The following is a 13803-nucleotide window of genomic DNA, read 5'->3' as shown; positions in this document are numbered from 1 at the left end:
CCTTCCCAGATGAGGACCTGTCTTTGTTGAAAATGCAGGGATCTGGTGTCAAGATGGCATCAGAGGAGGACTCTGACCTCACCTGCTCCCACCGACACAACAAATTTACAACTACCTTTGTAAAAATTACCCCTGAGAGAGAACTGAAAACTGGATAAAAAGAACCCCCACAACAAGGGACAGTGCTGACTGAGGTGGAAGAGGCAGAAACTCCTTTCTGGAGAGGAAAAAGTCAACTTCTAGCAGTGGTGCTTCATAGCCAGGAGGAATCTTAAGGTATGAGGCTTTTCCTGGAGGAGCAGGGGATCTGAGCAGGAGAGGTTTATCACAATAAGCAGCTTTTGGACTCAGCCCAATTGAGATAAGTGTCATAATATCTGGCTTCACTGGCTATTAACAACAATGGGGAAAACCCCTAGAAAAGCCATTGGACATAACAGAAAGAAAAGCCTACTTTTAAAGGGCCCACACACAAATTCACCCATTTCAGAAAGCAACCTAAAAATCACTGGAAAGAAAAGCACACAGTCCTTTGGTGAAAAGAGACTCACTTGATAGGCTCTGGGCACATCTTGGTGAGAGGTGAGACCTCCCCAGGCTGGGACCAACTCCCCAGGGAGTGAGACATCGGTGGTAGCCATTATTGTGACCTAGTACAGGTGTGCTGATGCAGACACCAGCAGACACCATTGGAGTTCTTCCCCTGGCCTGTTAGCACAGGGTCTGCCCCACCCACTAGAGCACCAGTTTAATCCACCTCAGCCAGTTCAGGCAGCTTGCCCTAGGGACTGGCCCCACCCAACAGTAAGCCCTCCAGCAACTTGTGGGCCCACATGGGGCAGTGTGTGGGACCTCTGCAGCAGGGCAAGTGGGTCGACCTCTGTGGGGCAGGCATGCTTGAGGGGTGGGCCTGCATTGGCAGAGTTTGTGGGGCCTCTGCAGTGGAGTGAGTGGGTCTGCTTCAGTGGGTCAGGGTATGCACATGGGGAAGGGCTGTGTTGATGGGGTGTGTGGGCATGCAGGCAGTGGGGCTTGTCAGCTGCAGGAGACCTGTGCTTCTCAAACAGCCACATAGTGGATTGGCCCCACCTTCCAATTCCTGAAACAAACATGTGCCCTCATGTCTGGGGAGTGGCCCCACCAACTTCACTCTTGAGAAAGCTGACAACAGGCTTGCAGGCTGGAGTCCTACAGCAACTGTAAGCCCCTGAGCATAGCAACTAGCCACACGGGGGGGGGGGGAGGGGGGAGCCTACTCACTTAACAGAAAAACTGCAACAGAAATGTGCTATTAGACCTTGCAGCCAAATGCGCTGGGGCTCCCCATGCCTGATAAAGTGAATGAAGGGACTATGGCAGCTGCACGCAGCTGAGTATTACAACCAGCCAGCCAGGAGGACAGCCTAGCCTTACTGGGCACTTACAGCAAGAGCAACCTGGCTACAACAGAAGGACACACATAGCTCACACAAGGGACACTCCTGGAAAATTTGGAACTGGCGATGAAAGGGAAGCATACTGTTGGGCCTCATAAGACATCTCTTAAATAAGGCCACCTCTCCAAGATTTGGAGCCATAGCCAACCTACCTAATACATAGATATAAGCACAGAGGAGGAGGCAAAGGAATATGTTCCAAATAAAGGAACAGGATAAATCCTCAGAAAAAGAACTAAATGGAAGAGAGATAAACAATCTACCTGATAAAGAGTATAAAGTAAGAGCCATAAAGATGCTTACTGATCTTGGGAGAAGAATGGATGAATTCAGTGAGAACTTCAACAAAGAATTGAAAAATACAAAAAAGATCCAATACGAACTGAAAATACAATATTGGAAATGAAAAATTCACTAGAGAGACTCAATAGCAGAGTAGATAATACAGAAGAACAGATCAGCAAGCTGGATGAAAGACTAGAGGAAATCACCCAAGCTGAACAGATAAAAGAGAAAAGAATTAAAAAGAATGAGAACAGTCTAAGGGGACTCTGGGACAACATCAAGTGCACTAACTTTCGTATTATAGGTGTTCCAGAAGGAGATGAGAGAGACAAAGGGGCAGAGAATCTATTTGAAGAAATAATAGCTGAAAGCTTTCCTAACCTGAGGAAGGAAACAGACATCCAGGTACAGGAAGCATATAAAGCACCAAACAAGATAAATCCAAAGAGGTCCACACCAAGACATATTCTAATAAAAACATCAAGAATTAAGATAAAAGAGAATCCTAAAAGCTGCAAGAGAAGGGCAACAAGTTATATACAAAGGAAACCCCATAAAGCTATTGCTGACTTCTCAGCAGAAACTTTGCAGGCTAGAAGGGAGTGGCACAATATGTTTAAAGTGCTGAAAGGAAAAAACCTACAGACAAGAATACTCTACCCAGCAAGTTTATAATTCAGAAGGGAAGGCAAGATAAAGAGTTTTCCAGACAAGCAAAAACTAAAGGATTTTATCACCAAGACATCAGACTTATAGGAAATGCTAAAGGGACTTATATAAGTGGGGGGAAAAGACCACAAATAGGAAAACAAAATTATCCAAAAAAAACCCCAAAATTATAAAATCATTGGTAAACGCAAATATACAGTAAAGGTAACATACGAACCACCTATGAAAATAATATCAAGGTCAAAAGACAAAAGTACTAAAATTATCTATTTCCATTGTAAGAGGGTAAAGGATACACATGCACACAAAAGAGTTTAGATATGATATCAAAAACATAAAATGTGGGAGGAGGGGAGTAAAAGAGTAGAGCTTTTAGCAAGAGGTCAAACTTAAGAGACCATCAACTTAATATAGGTTACTATGTATGTATGTTATTATATATTAGCCTCATGATAATCACAAACCAGAAACCTATAATAAATACACAAAAAAGTAAGGGAAAGGAATCCAAACATAATACTAAAGAAACCATCAAACCACAAGATCTTGAGTAAGAGAAGAAACAAGGAACAGAGAACTACTAAAACACTCAGAAAAAAAGTAACAAAATGGAAATAAGTACATAGTTATCAATAGCTGCTTTAAATGTTAATGGACTAAATGCTCCAATCAAACAGCATAGGGTAGGCAAATGCATACAAAAACAAGACCCATATATATACTGTATACAAGAGACACACTTCAGACCTAAAGACACTCACATGCTGAAAGTGAAGGGATGAAAAAAGATACTCCATGCAAATGGCAATGAAAAGAAAACTGGGATAGCAATACTTATATCAGACAAAATAGACTTTAAAACAAAAACTGTAACAAGAGACAAAGAAGGACACTACATAGTGATAAAGGGAACAATCCAACAAGATGATATAATACTAGTAAATATTTATGTACCCAACATAGAAGCACCTAAATATATAAAGCAACTATTAACAGACATAAAAGGAGAAATAGACAGCAACACAATAATAGTAGGGGACTTTAACACTGTACTCACACCAACTGATAGATCATCCAAGCAGAAGATCAATAAGGAATCATTGGCCTTAAATGACGCATTAGACCACACGGACTTACTAGATATATACCAAACATTCCACCCTAAAACCGCAGAATAGACATTCTTTTCAAATGCACATAGAACATTCTCAAGGATGGATGACATATTAGGCCACAAAACAAGTCTCAGTAAATTTAAGACGATTGAAATAATATCAAGGATCTTTTCTAAACACAACAGTATGAAACTAGAAAACAACTATAGGAAGAAAATTGGAAAAGCCAATGTGGATATTAAATAAACTGCTACTGAACAATAATTGGGTAAATGAAGAAATCAAAGGAGAAATCAAAAAATACATGAAGACAAATGAAAAGGAAAATATGACATGCCAAAATTTATGGGATACAGCAAAAGAAGTTGTAAGAGGGAAGTTTATAGCAATACAGGCTTACCTCAACAAACAAGAAAAATCTCAAATAGACAATCAAACAGTGAACCTAAAGGAACTGGGAATGGAAAAACAAACAAAGGTCAAAAATCAGTAGAAGGAAGGAAATACTAAAAATCAGAGCAGAAATAAATGAAATAGAGACTAAAAACCCAATAGAAAAAAATCAATGAAATGAAGAACTGATTCTTTTGAAAACATAAACAAAATTGATAAACCTTTAGTTAGACCCACCAAGAAAAAAAGGGAGAAGTTTTAAATAAGTAAAATCAGAAACAAAAGAGGAGAAATTACAAAAGATACATCATAAATACAAAAGATTATAAGTGACTATTATGAAAAGTTATACAACAACAAATTGGATAATCTAGAGGAAATGGATAAATTCTTAGAATCATACAACCTTTAAATACTGAATCAAGAAGAAATAGAGAATTTGAATAGACCAATCACCAGTAAGGAGATTGAAACAATAGTCAAAAACCTCCCAAAAAATAAAAATTCAGGACCAGATAAATGGCTTCCCTGGTGAGTTCTACCAAACAACCGAAGAAGACTTAATACCTACCCTTCTCAAACTCTTCCAAAAAATTGAAGAGGAGGAGAAGCTTCCTAACTCACTCTACAAAGCCAACACTACCCTGATACCAAAACCAGACAAGGACAACACAACAAAAGAAGATTACAGGCCAATATCACTGATGAATATCAATGCAAAAATCCTCAACAAAATACTAGCAAATCGAATATAACAATACATTAAAAAGATCGTACATCATGAGCAAGTGGGATTTATTCTGAGGATGTGGGGATGGTTCAACAACCACAAATCAATCAATGTGATGCACCACATTAACAAAATGAAGAATAAAAATCACATGATCGTGTCAATAGATGCAGAGAAAGCATTTGACAAGATACAGCATCCATTTATGATAAAAACTCTGGATAAAATGGGTATAGAAAGAAAGTCTCTCAACATGATAAAAGCCATCTATGACAAACCCACAACTAGTATCATACTCAATGGAGAAAAACGGAAAGCCATCCCTCTAAGAACAGGAACCAGACAAGGATGTCCACTGTCACCACTCTTATTTGACATAGTATTGGAAGTCCTAGCCAGAGCAGTCAGGCAAGAAAAAGAAATAAAAAGGATCCAAATTGGAAAGGAAGAAGTGAAACTGTCATATTCACAGACGACAAGATTCTATATATAGAAAACCCTGAAGAATCTACCAGGGGCCGGCCTGGTGGCTCAGCAGTTAAGTTCACACATTCCGCTTCTCGGCGGCCGGGGGTTCACCGGTTCGGATCCCGAGTGCAGACACAGCATGACTTGGCAAAAAGCCATGTTGTGGTAGGCATCCCACGTATAAAGTAGAGGAAGATGGGCACAGATGTTAGCTCAGGGCCAGTCTTCCTCACCAAAAAGAGGAGGATTGGCAGCAGTTAGCTCAGGGCTAATCTTCCTCAAAACAAAAAAAATCTATCAAAAAACTTTTAGAAATAATAAATGAATACTGTAAAGTTGAGTCAACATACAAAAATCAGTTGCATTTCTATACACTAACAATGCAGTAGCAGAAAGACAAGTTAAGAATATAATCCTATTTATAAATGCAACAAAAAGAACAAAATATCTAGGAATAAGCTTAACCAAAGAAGTGAAAGATCTGTACACTGAAAACTATAAAACATGGCTGAGAGAAATTAAAGAAGACATAAAGAAATGGAGAGATATTCCATGCTCTCGGATTGGAAGAATTAACATAGGCGCTGGCCCCATGGTCGAGTGGTTAAGTTCGCCCACTCTGCTCCAGCAGCCCAGTGTTTCACTCAGATCCTGGGTGTGGACATGGCACCACTCATCAAGCCATGCTGAGGCGGCATCCCACATGCCACAACTAGAAGGACTCAAACTAAAAATACACAACTGTGTACTGGGGGGCTTTCGGGAGAAAAGGGAAAAAAAAATGAATTAACATAGTTAAAATGTCCATACTTCCTAAAGTAATCTACAAACTCAGTGCAATCCCTATCAAAATTCCAATGACATTTTTCCCAGAAATAGAACAAAGAATCCTAAAACTTATATCGAACAACAAAAGCCCCCGGATAGCCAAAGGAATCCTGAGAAAAAAGAACAAGACTGGAGATAACACACTCCCTGAATTCAAAATATACTACAAGTCTATAGTAATCCAAACAGCATGGTACTGGCACAAAAACAGACACACAGGTCAATGGAACAGAATTGAGAGCCCAGAAATAAACCCACACCTCTATGGACATCTAATTTTAACAAGGGAGCCAAGAACACATGGAGAAAGGAAATTCTCTTCAATAAATGGTGTTGGGAAAACCGGACAGTCACATGCAAAAGAATGAAAGCAGATCATTATCTTACACCATACATAAAAATTTAACTCAAAACAGATTAAAGACTTAAATTTAAGACCTGAAACCATAAAACTTCTAGAAGAAAACATAGGCAGTATTCTCTTTAACATCGAGCGGCATATTTTCAAGTACTATGTCTGATTGGGCAAGGGAAACAATAGAAAAAATAAACAAATTGGACTACATCAAACTAAGAAGCTTCTGAACAGCAAAGGAAACAATCAACAAAATTAAAAAACAACCTAACAATTGGGAGAAGATATTTGCAAAATACGTCTGATAAGGAATTAACGTCCAAACTATATAAAGAACTCATACATCACAACAACAGAAAAACTAACAACCCAATTAAAAAATGGGCAAAAGATCTAAACAGACATTTTTCCAAAGAAGATATACAGATGGCCAATAGGCACATGAAAAGATGTTCAACATCACTAATTGTTAGAGAAATGCAAATCAAAACTTCAATGAGATATCACCTCATGCAGGTCAGAATGGCTCTATTAACAAGACAGGAAATAGCAAGTCTTAGAGAGGATGTGGAGAAAAGGGAACCCTCATACACTGCTGGCGGGAGCGCAAACTGGTGCAGGAACTATGGAAAACAATATGGAGATTCCTCAAAAATGAAGACTAAGGGCCTGCCCCGTGGCTGAGTGGTTAGGTTCGTGCACTCTGCTTCAGCGGCCCAGGGTTCGGATCCTGGGCGCGGACATGGCACTGCTCATTAGGCCATGTTGAGGTGGCATCCCACATGCCATAACTAGAAGGACCTACAACTAAAATATACAACTATGTACTGGGGGGATTTGGGGAGAAAAAAGGGGAAAAAAAAAAAGGAAGACTAGAACTTCCGTATGATCCAGCTATTCCACTGCTGGGTATTTGTCCAAAGAACATGAAAACACAAATGCATAGTGGGCCGGCCGGTGGCACAGAGGTTAAGTTCACACATTCCAATTCAGTGGCCCAGGGTTCGCCAGTTCAGATCCCGGGTGTGGACCTATGCACCACTTGTCAAGCCATGCTGTGGCAGGCATCCCATATATAAAGTAGAGGAAGGTGAGCAGAGATGTTAGCTCAGGGGCAGTCTTCCTCAGCAAAAAAGAGGAGGATTGGCAGCAGATGTTAGCTCAGGGCTAATCTTTCTCAAAAAAAAAAAAAAAAGAAAAACACAAATACATAAAGATATACGCACCTCTATGTTCATAGCAGTATTATTCACAATTGCTAAGCCTTGGAAGCAACCTAGGTGCCCATCAAGGGACAAATGGATAAAGAAGATTTGGTATTTATACACAATGGAAACTACTCAGGTATTTAAAAAGATGGAGCTTTGCCATTTGTGACAACATGGATGGACCTTGAGGGTATTATGCTAAGCGAAATTAGTCAGAAGGACAGAGTCAAATACCGTATGATCTCACTCATAAGTAGAAGATAAAAACAATGACAAACACATAGCAACAGAGATTGGATTGGTGTTTACCAGAGGGGAAGTGGGAGGGAGGAGGGCGAAAGGGGTAGTTAGGCACATGTGTGTGGTGATGGATTGTAATTAGTCTTTGAGTGGTGAACATGATGTAATCTACAAAGAAATCGAGATATATAAAGATGTACATCTGAAATTTATATACTGTTACATAAACCATTGTTACTTCATTAAAAAAAAGAAAGAAAATGCAGAAGTAGGATAACTTATATCTGAGATTGAAATGTTCCTCCCTCAACCTGGGCATACCTCCTCTTGTAGATTCTGTTGACCATTATTAATCCAAAGATTTCTATATATTCCTGAAGATTCATTTGGGGACACAACCCTCCAAAAAGCAGCATGAAATGCTTCTCTACAGACTAGTAAGTTCTGGGTGGGAAACAGAATGACTAGGAGATGTGAATTCCCTTTTCAGAGACAGAAAGACGTAAGGTTGAGGGCTCACACTCTGGCATCAGACACATCTAGTTTCAAATCCTAGCTCAATTATTGACTGATCACATGACCTTGGGCATGTTACTTAACCAGTCTGAATCTTGGTTCCTCCTCTGCGACTTGGAACAATAATGATCCCTACCTCATAGAATTATGAGGAGAATTTTTATCATCTATGACTGGGTGACAAATTCCCTGAAAACTTAGTGGGTGTGACAAATTACCCCAAAACTCAAAACAATTTATTTGCTCACAATTCTGCATTCTGGGTTAGGCCCAACTGGTCAGTTCTTCTGTTCATCTTGCCTGGGGTTACTAGGCAGCTGCAGTCATTTGGAGATTCAACCGGACCTGGATGATTCAAAATCATTCACAGCTGGATTGGCCAGCACACCTGGGGCTGGTTTGGCCTCTCTCTCCATCTGGTTTCTTCAGCAGGGTAGCTAGACTTCCCACATATCAGCTCAGGTCTCCAAGTGAATGAAAGCAGAAGCTGCTGGGCCCTTTGAGACCTGAGCTCTGGAACTCATACAGCATTGCTTTTGCTACATTCTGTTGGTCAAAGCAGGTCATAAAGCCAGTGCAAATTCAAAGGGCGGGCAAATAGACTCCACCTCTTGATAGGAGGAGTTGCAAGTGGGTACAGGGACGGAAAGAATTTGGTCTCCTCTCTTTGAGACAATCCAACACAAGAAGTACGTGAGATAATGCACTTATATTCTACGCACAGTTCCTGGCAGACGGTGGACTGTTCATAATACATTGGGTAAAAACATATTTCTGGAATTATATTGCTTGGGTTCAAAGCCCGACTCTGCCACATACTAATGGTTTGATGGTGGTGAAGTTTTTAAAATTTTTTTTGCCTCGGTTTTTCATCTATAAAATGGTTGCAATAATTATACCTACCTTACAGTTATTGTAAAGATTAAATGAAATACTACATGTAAAATGTGTGAAAAGTTGATTAAAAAAAGAAACTATTGTTCAGTCTTATTTTGGTACATATATAAGGTATGGCTCAAAGTTAACTTTCTCCAGATTATCAACTAGTTGTCTCAACATTCATAAAATCATCCTTGCCTCTGCCTTTGTTTCATAGTGCCTTTTTTATTATATGTTAAATTATTGTCTAATAACATTCTATTTCTGAGGTTTCTATTCAGCTCCATGAGTCTATTTCGTGTCATTATATAAATTATTGTTGCATCATAATATGACATCATCTTGAAAGCTATTGTCTCCTCTTTGCTCTTCTATTTAAAGCTAGTCTTTGATACCTTAACCTGTTTATATTTAGTGAACTTTCTATCAGTTTTATCTAGTTCTAAGAAAAATCCCATGCGTGTTTGACTGAAATGATGTTAAATTATAAATTGACTTGGAAAGAATAATGTATTTGTGGTATTTGTCTTGTTTTTCTTTTTTCTCCTTCCAGAACCCTTAACTCATGTAATCTTTAAATATCCAGGAATGCAGTTATGTCTTAAATATGTTTTTATTGCAATTATCTATTACTTTTATCATAATATTTTCAAGGTGGTCAATGCTGGATAAGCCTAGATTTTTATCGTTTATTTTTTACCTTTCACATTAGACTTCAGTTGTAGAAAATTTAGTTAATCACACTCTCAACTCATTGCTTGCTATCAAGAGCAGCTATGTAATGCCTATTACTGGTTTATTTTAATTTCCTTTAACCTCACTCCCAAATCCCATTTTCCTTTCTTCACTCTAATGTGTGTGTTTTTTAAGATTAGCACCTGAGCTAACAATTGTTGCCAATCTTTTTTTTTTTCTGCTTTATCTCCCTAAACCCCCCGTACATAGTTGTGTATCTTAGTTGTGGGTCCTTCTAGTTGTGGCATGTGGGATGCCGCCTGAACGTGACCTGATGAACAGTGCCATGTCCGCGCCCAGGATCCGAACCCTGGGCTGCCGCAGCAGAGTGCACGAACTTAACCACTCGGCCACAGGGACGGCCCCTCTAATGTGTTTGATACAGGTTATAAACTATGCATGCATTCTTGTAAAATATGCAGTTTTGTATTGCATGTCTATGTGTTTTAATTTACATAAATGATATATGCTATGTATTCTGTTCTATTTCTTAATCTTTCCTGCTCAGTATTAAGTTTTTATGATCTACCCATATTGCTGTATTTATATATAAATTTTTTAAATTTATGTATGCATAGTTTATTGCTCCTACCTGCGTAGCATTCCACATCACTGCATTTTACAGACCTATCCCCTAGCACACCTCAGGCTCACAACTACCATAAACACTGCGATGAATATCCTTGCATAATGCTTTTTCAGATCCATGCAAGAGTTTCTCTGGTATATGTATACCCTGGGATAACTGGGTCCGAGGCACTAACTTATCCTCACTGAATTCTGCCAGAATGCCTTCCAGAACACCTGTACCAGTTTACACCACTTCCCCATACCCTTGCCAAACTGCTGTTATCATCCTTTCTAGTTTTTGCCAATTTGATGGGTGTAAAACAGCGTATCATTTTTGCTTTAATTTTTACTTACCTACTTCCTAGTGAGGTTGAGTTTCTCTTCATTATTTGTTGGCCCTTTGGACTTCCCTCGCTTCAAATTTCCTGTTCATATCTTTTATCTATTTTTCTATTCAGTTTCTAATTTTATTCCTGATTTGCAGAAACTCTTTGTATATTCTGCTTTAATGCCCTGTGGATTTTAGTCATTGCTAACACCTTCTCCTAGTCAGTCACCAGTCTCCTAAGTTTGTACTTCACTGAACAGAAATCCTTAAATTTTATGCAGTCACAATAATCGTTTTTCATCTCACGTTTGCATTTTTGGGTCTTGTTTAAAAACTTTCCCCCACCAGGGGTGGCCCCAGTGGTGTAGTTGTTAAGTTTGTGCACTCCACTTCGGCGGCCCGGGATTTGCAGGTTCAGACCCCGGGCATAGACCTAGCACCGCTCGTCAAGCCACAATGTGGTGGCATCCCACAGACTGGCACAGACGTTAGCTCAGCGACAATCTTCCTCAAGCAAAAAGAGGAAGATTGGCAAAAGGTGTTAGCTCAGGGCCAATCTTTCTCCCCATCCCGAACAAAAGGATGGTCCCCTGCATCTTCTGGTACCTTAGTAGGTTGTAAAATCCACTTTGAGTCCCCTTTGCATATGATAAAAACACAGGCTCAAGCTCCTCTGTATCGCGAGACAGTGTTTTCATGCTACCTAAGAAACAATCTATCCTTTCCACATTGTTTTACGATACTACTTTATCAAATATTGTTTCCATGTATTTCTGAGCTCTCCATTCTGTTCCACTAGTCTGTCTTTCTATGTGAGCTCTATACTATTGTTACTATTATGACTTTGGATAAATGTGACTAATTCTATATTTATGTTGTATTTGGTCAATTTTTAAATAGATTTTCAGTGAAATTATGCTACCATTATGTTTTCTTTTCCCTTGTTAAGATAGGTACAATTTATCTTATGGGAAGGGGCGCATAGTGATTATGTGAATTCTTTAAGAGTGATAGACAGCAATGTTTTATTTAATCACACTTGTCTCCCCCAAGAATGGAAAAATTATTAATTATACCATGAATGTCAAAGGGTCTTCAGATCCATATCAAGTAGCTAGGATGTTTGCTTAAATCCTTCTCACATGGAATTTTCAAGTTTAGGGATTTCTTCCATACCTTTCCTTGAGGCCCACAACACAGGTTCCAGGAATATAGGTGAGTAACTATCAGGCCCCCCGGTAATTGCGTGGAGTTGGTTGATTATCTTACCTACCATTTTGAGAGGATTTATCTCTATTCTTCCTTTCCTTTGATTTGTTTTGGAATTCTTAGTATGCCTCATTCCCTACAAACCGAATTCCTCTAGGTTTTGGATTTCCAGACTGAAACTGCCATGTTACTATAGACTTGTTGCCCGAATGTTAATCTCTTCCCTAGGATTCTTCAATTCTCTCCCAGTTTGTCTTCCTCCTGGTGGCTTCCTGCTAAATCTCCCTCACTCTACCTCGCATGCTCTACCTGTGCAAAGAAGAGGTAGAAAATAAAATTTATAACCACAATGTCCTTAGAAGGAGAATGGAAGATGGCAATAAAAGCCTTTTCATTCTGCTGAACATTTGGATGGGTTTGGATATGCAAAAGTGGGTCTGGACCTTGGCTTGGAAGTAGACAGCAGTGAGACCTGCTATGCTCTGCATAAAGAATAAGAATTTGCATTGGAGGCTGCCATCCAGGAAGGAGAGGGTGAGAAGGAGATAAGGGACCAAGGAAAGCAGAAGAGAAACAAGCTAGCTAATGTGTTGCTGAGTCCCTATATGGGTGGGAAGCCAAGAGAACAATTCCTGGGAAAAGGACTTTTAACAAGAGTCTAGTTTTCAAGGGGAAGGTCCTCCTCCCTCCCAGAGATTCACAGAAATCTTAGGGAGGGCTTTGGACCTTCCACAGTAGATAATGAGCATTCAAGCCAATCCTGTCTAGATCTCATAACTTAGGAGACCTCAGCTGACATCTGAGTAGCTTTTAAGCATTAGCCCTTACTCCCAAAAAGACTCCAAAGGAGGCTTAAGGCCTGGTACAATGGTTTCTCACAGCTTCCTTATGACTTCTAGCCCTGAAAGTGCCCCAAACTCATCATTAGAACAAAACTTCGTTGTAATTTCCAGCATATCGTAAGGATCATGAACATTTTAAAAGGAAAAATATTTTTTTTAAAAATAGAAAAAGCTTGCCAGTCAATCTGTTCCTTTTGTGGATCTGGATCTTACCATCTCTCTTGTCCTTGACTTTGAAACATGCCAGCAACTTTCTGCTTTTTCTCAATCTCACTCTAGGGTACCTGAGCTAGCTCCTAGCTTCCTCCACTAGCTTTTATTCTTAGTCTAGTCAAGTTTGAGCTCAGAAGGCCCCAAACTGGTCTTTATATCTTTCCGGGAATTTCCACAATGGACAAGAAACGCTTTCATAATCACCCTTGAAGGTCTCAGCCAATTCTCTCCTTAGTAGTTAAGGCAGCTCTTGGCTGCCCTCTTCTGGGATCAGGTCCCTAAGCCATTCATTGCTGTTGACCAGCAATCCTATAAGTTCCAGCTTCCCTTTGAGCTGGGGCAGGTCCGGTAATCGCAGCTGTGCATTCAGACTCTTTACTGCTGCCACAGGATCTGAGCAGTGTTATTTTACATATATATATATGTGCATGTGTGTATATATATATGTATATTTTTTTCATCTCTTAAGTATTTTATCGATCAGGAAGATTTTGTGAAAGAAAAGAAAAAAGGAAATGCTGAGACCTCTCAGATAATAAAGCATTAAGTGAATTCAATAAACAGGTAACATTATGTGGGACTACCTGTCAAATTTTCTCTTCTAAAAATGTCACATATAGGTTGCACATCATAACCATTAATAAATATCTCAAAGTTTTAATAAAATAATTTTGTATATTATTCTGAGATGGCTAATTTTTAAAGATTAAATTGAAAGATGAAAGTAGGGAAATATGTCCAATGTTCCTAAAGTTCCCAGTTCCCAGTTGGCCCCATGACTTAT

Source organism: Equus asinus, chromosome 10 (assembly GCF_041296235.1).
Source record: "Equus asinus isolate D_3611 breed Donkey chromosome 10, EquAss-T2T_v2, whole genome shotgun sequence".
Lineage (NCBI taxonomy): Eukaryota > Metazoa > Chordata > Mammalia > Perissodactyla > Equidae > Equus > Equus asinus.
This window is presented reverse-complemented; position numbering follows the sequence as displayed.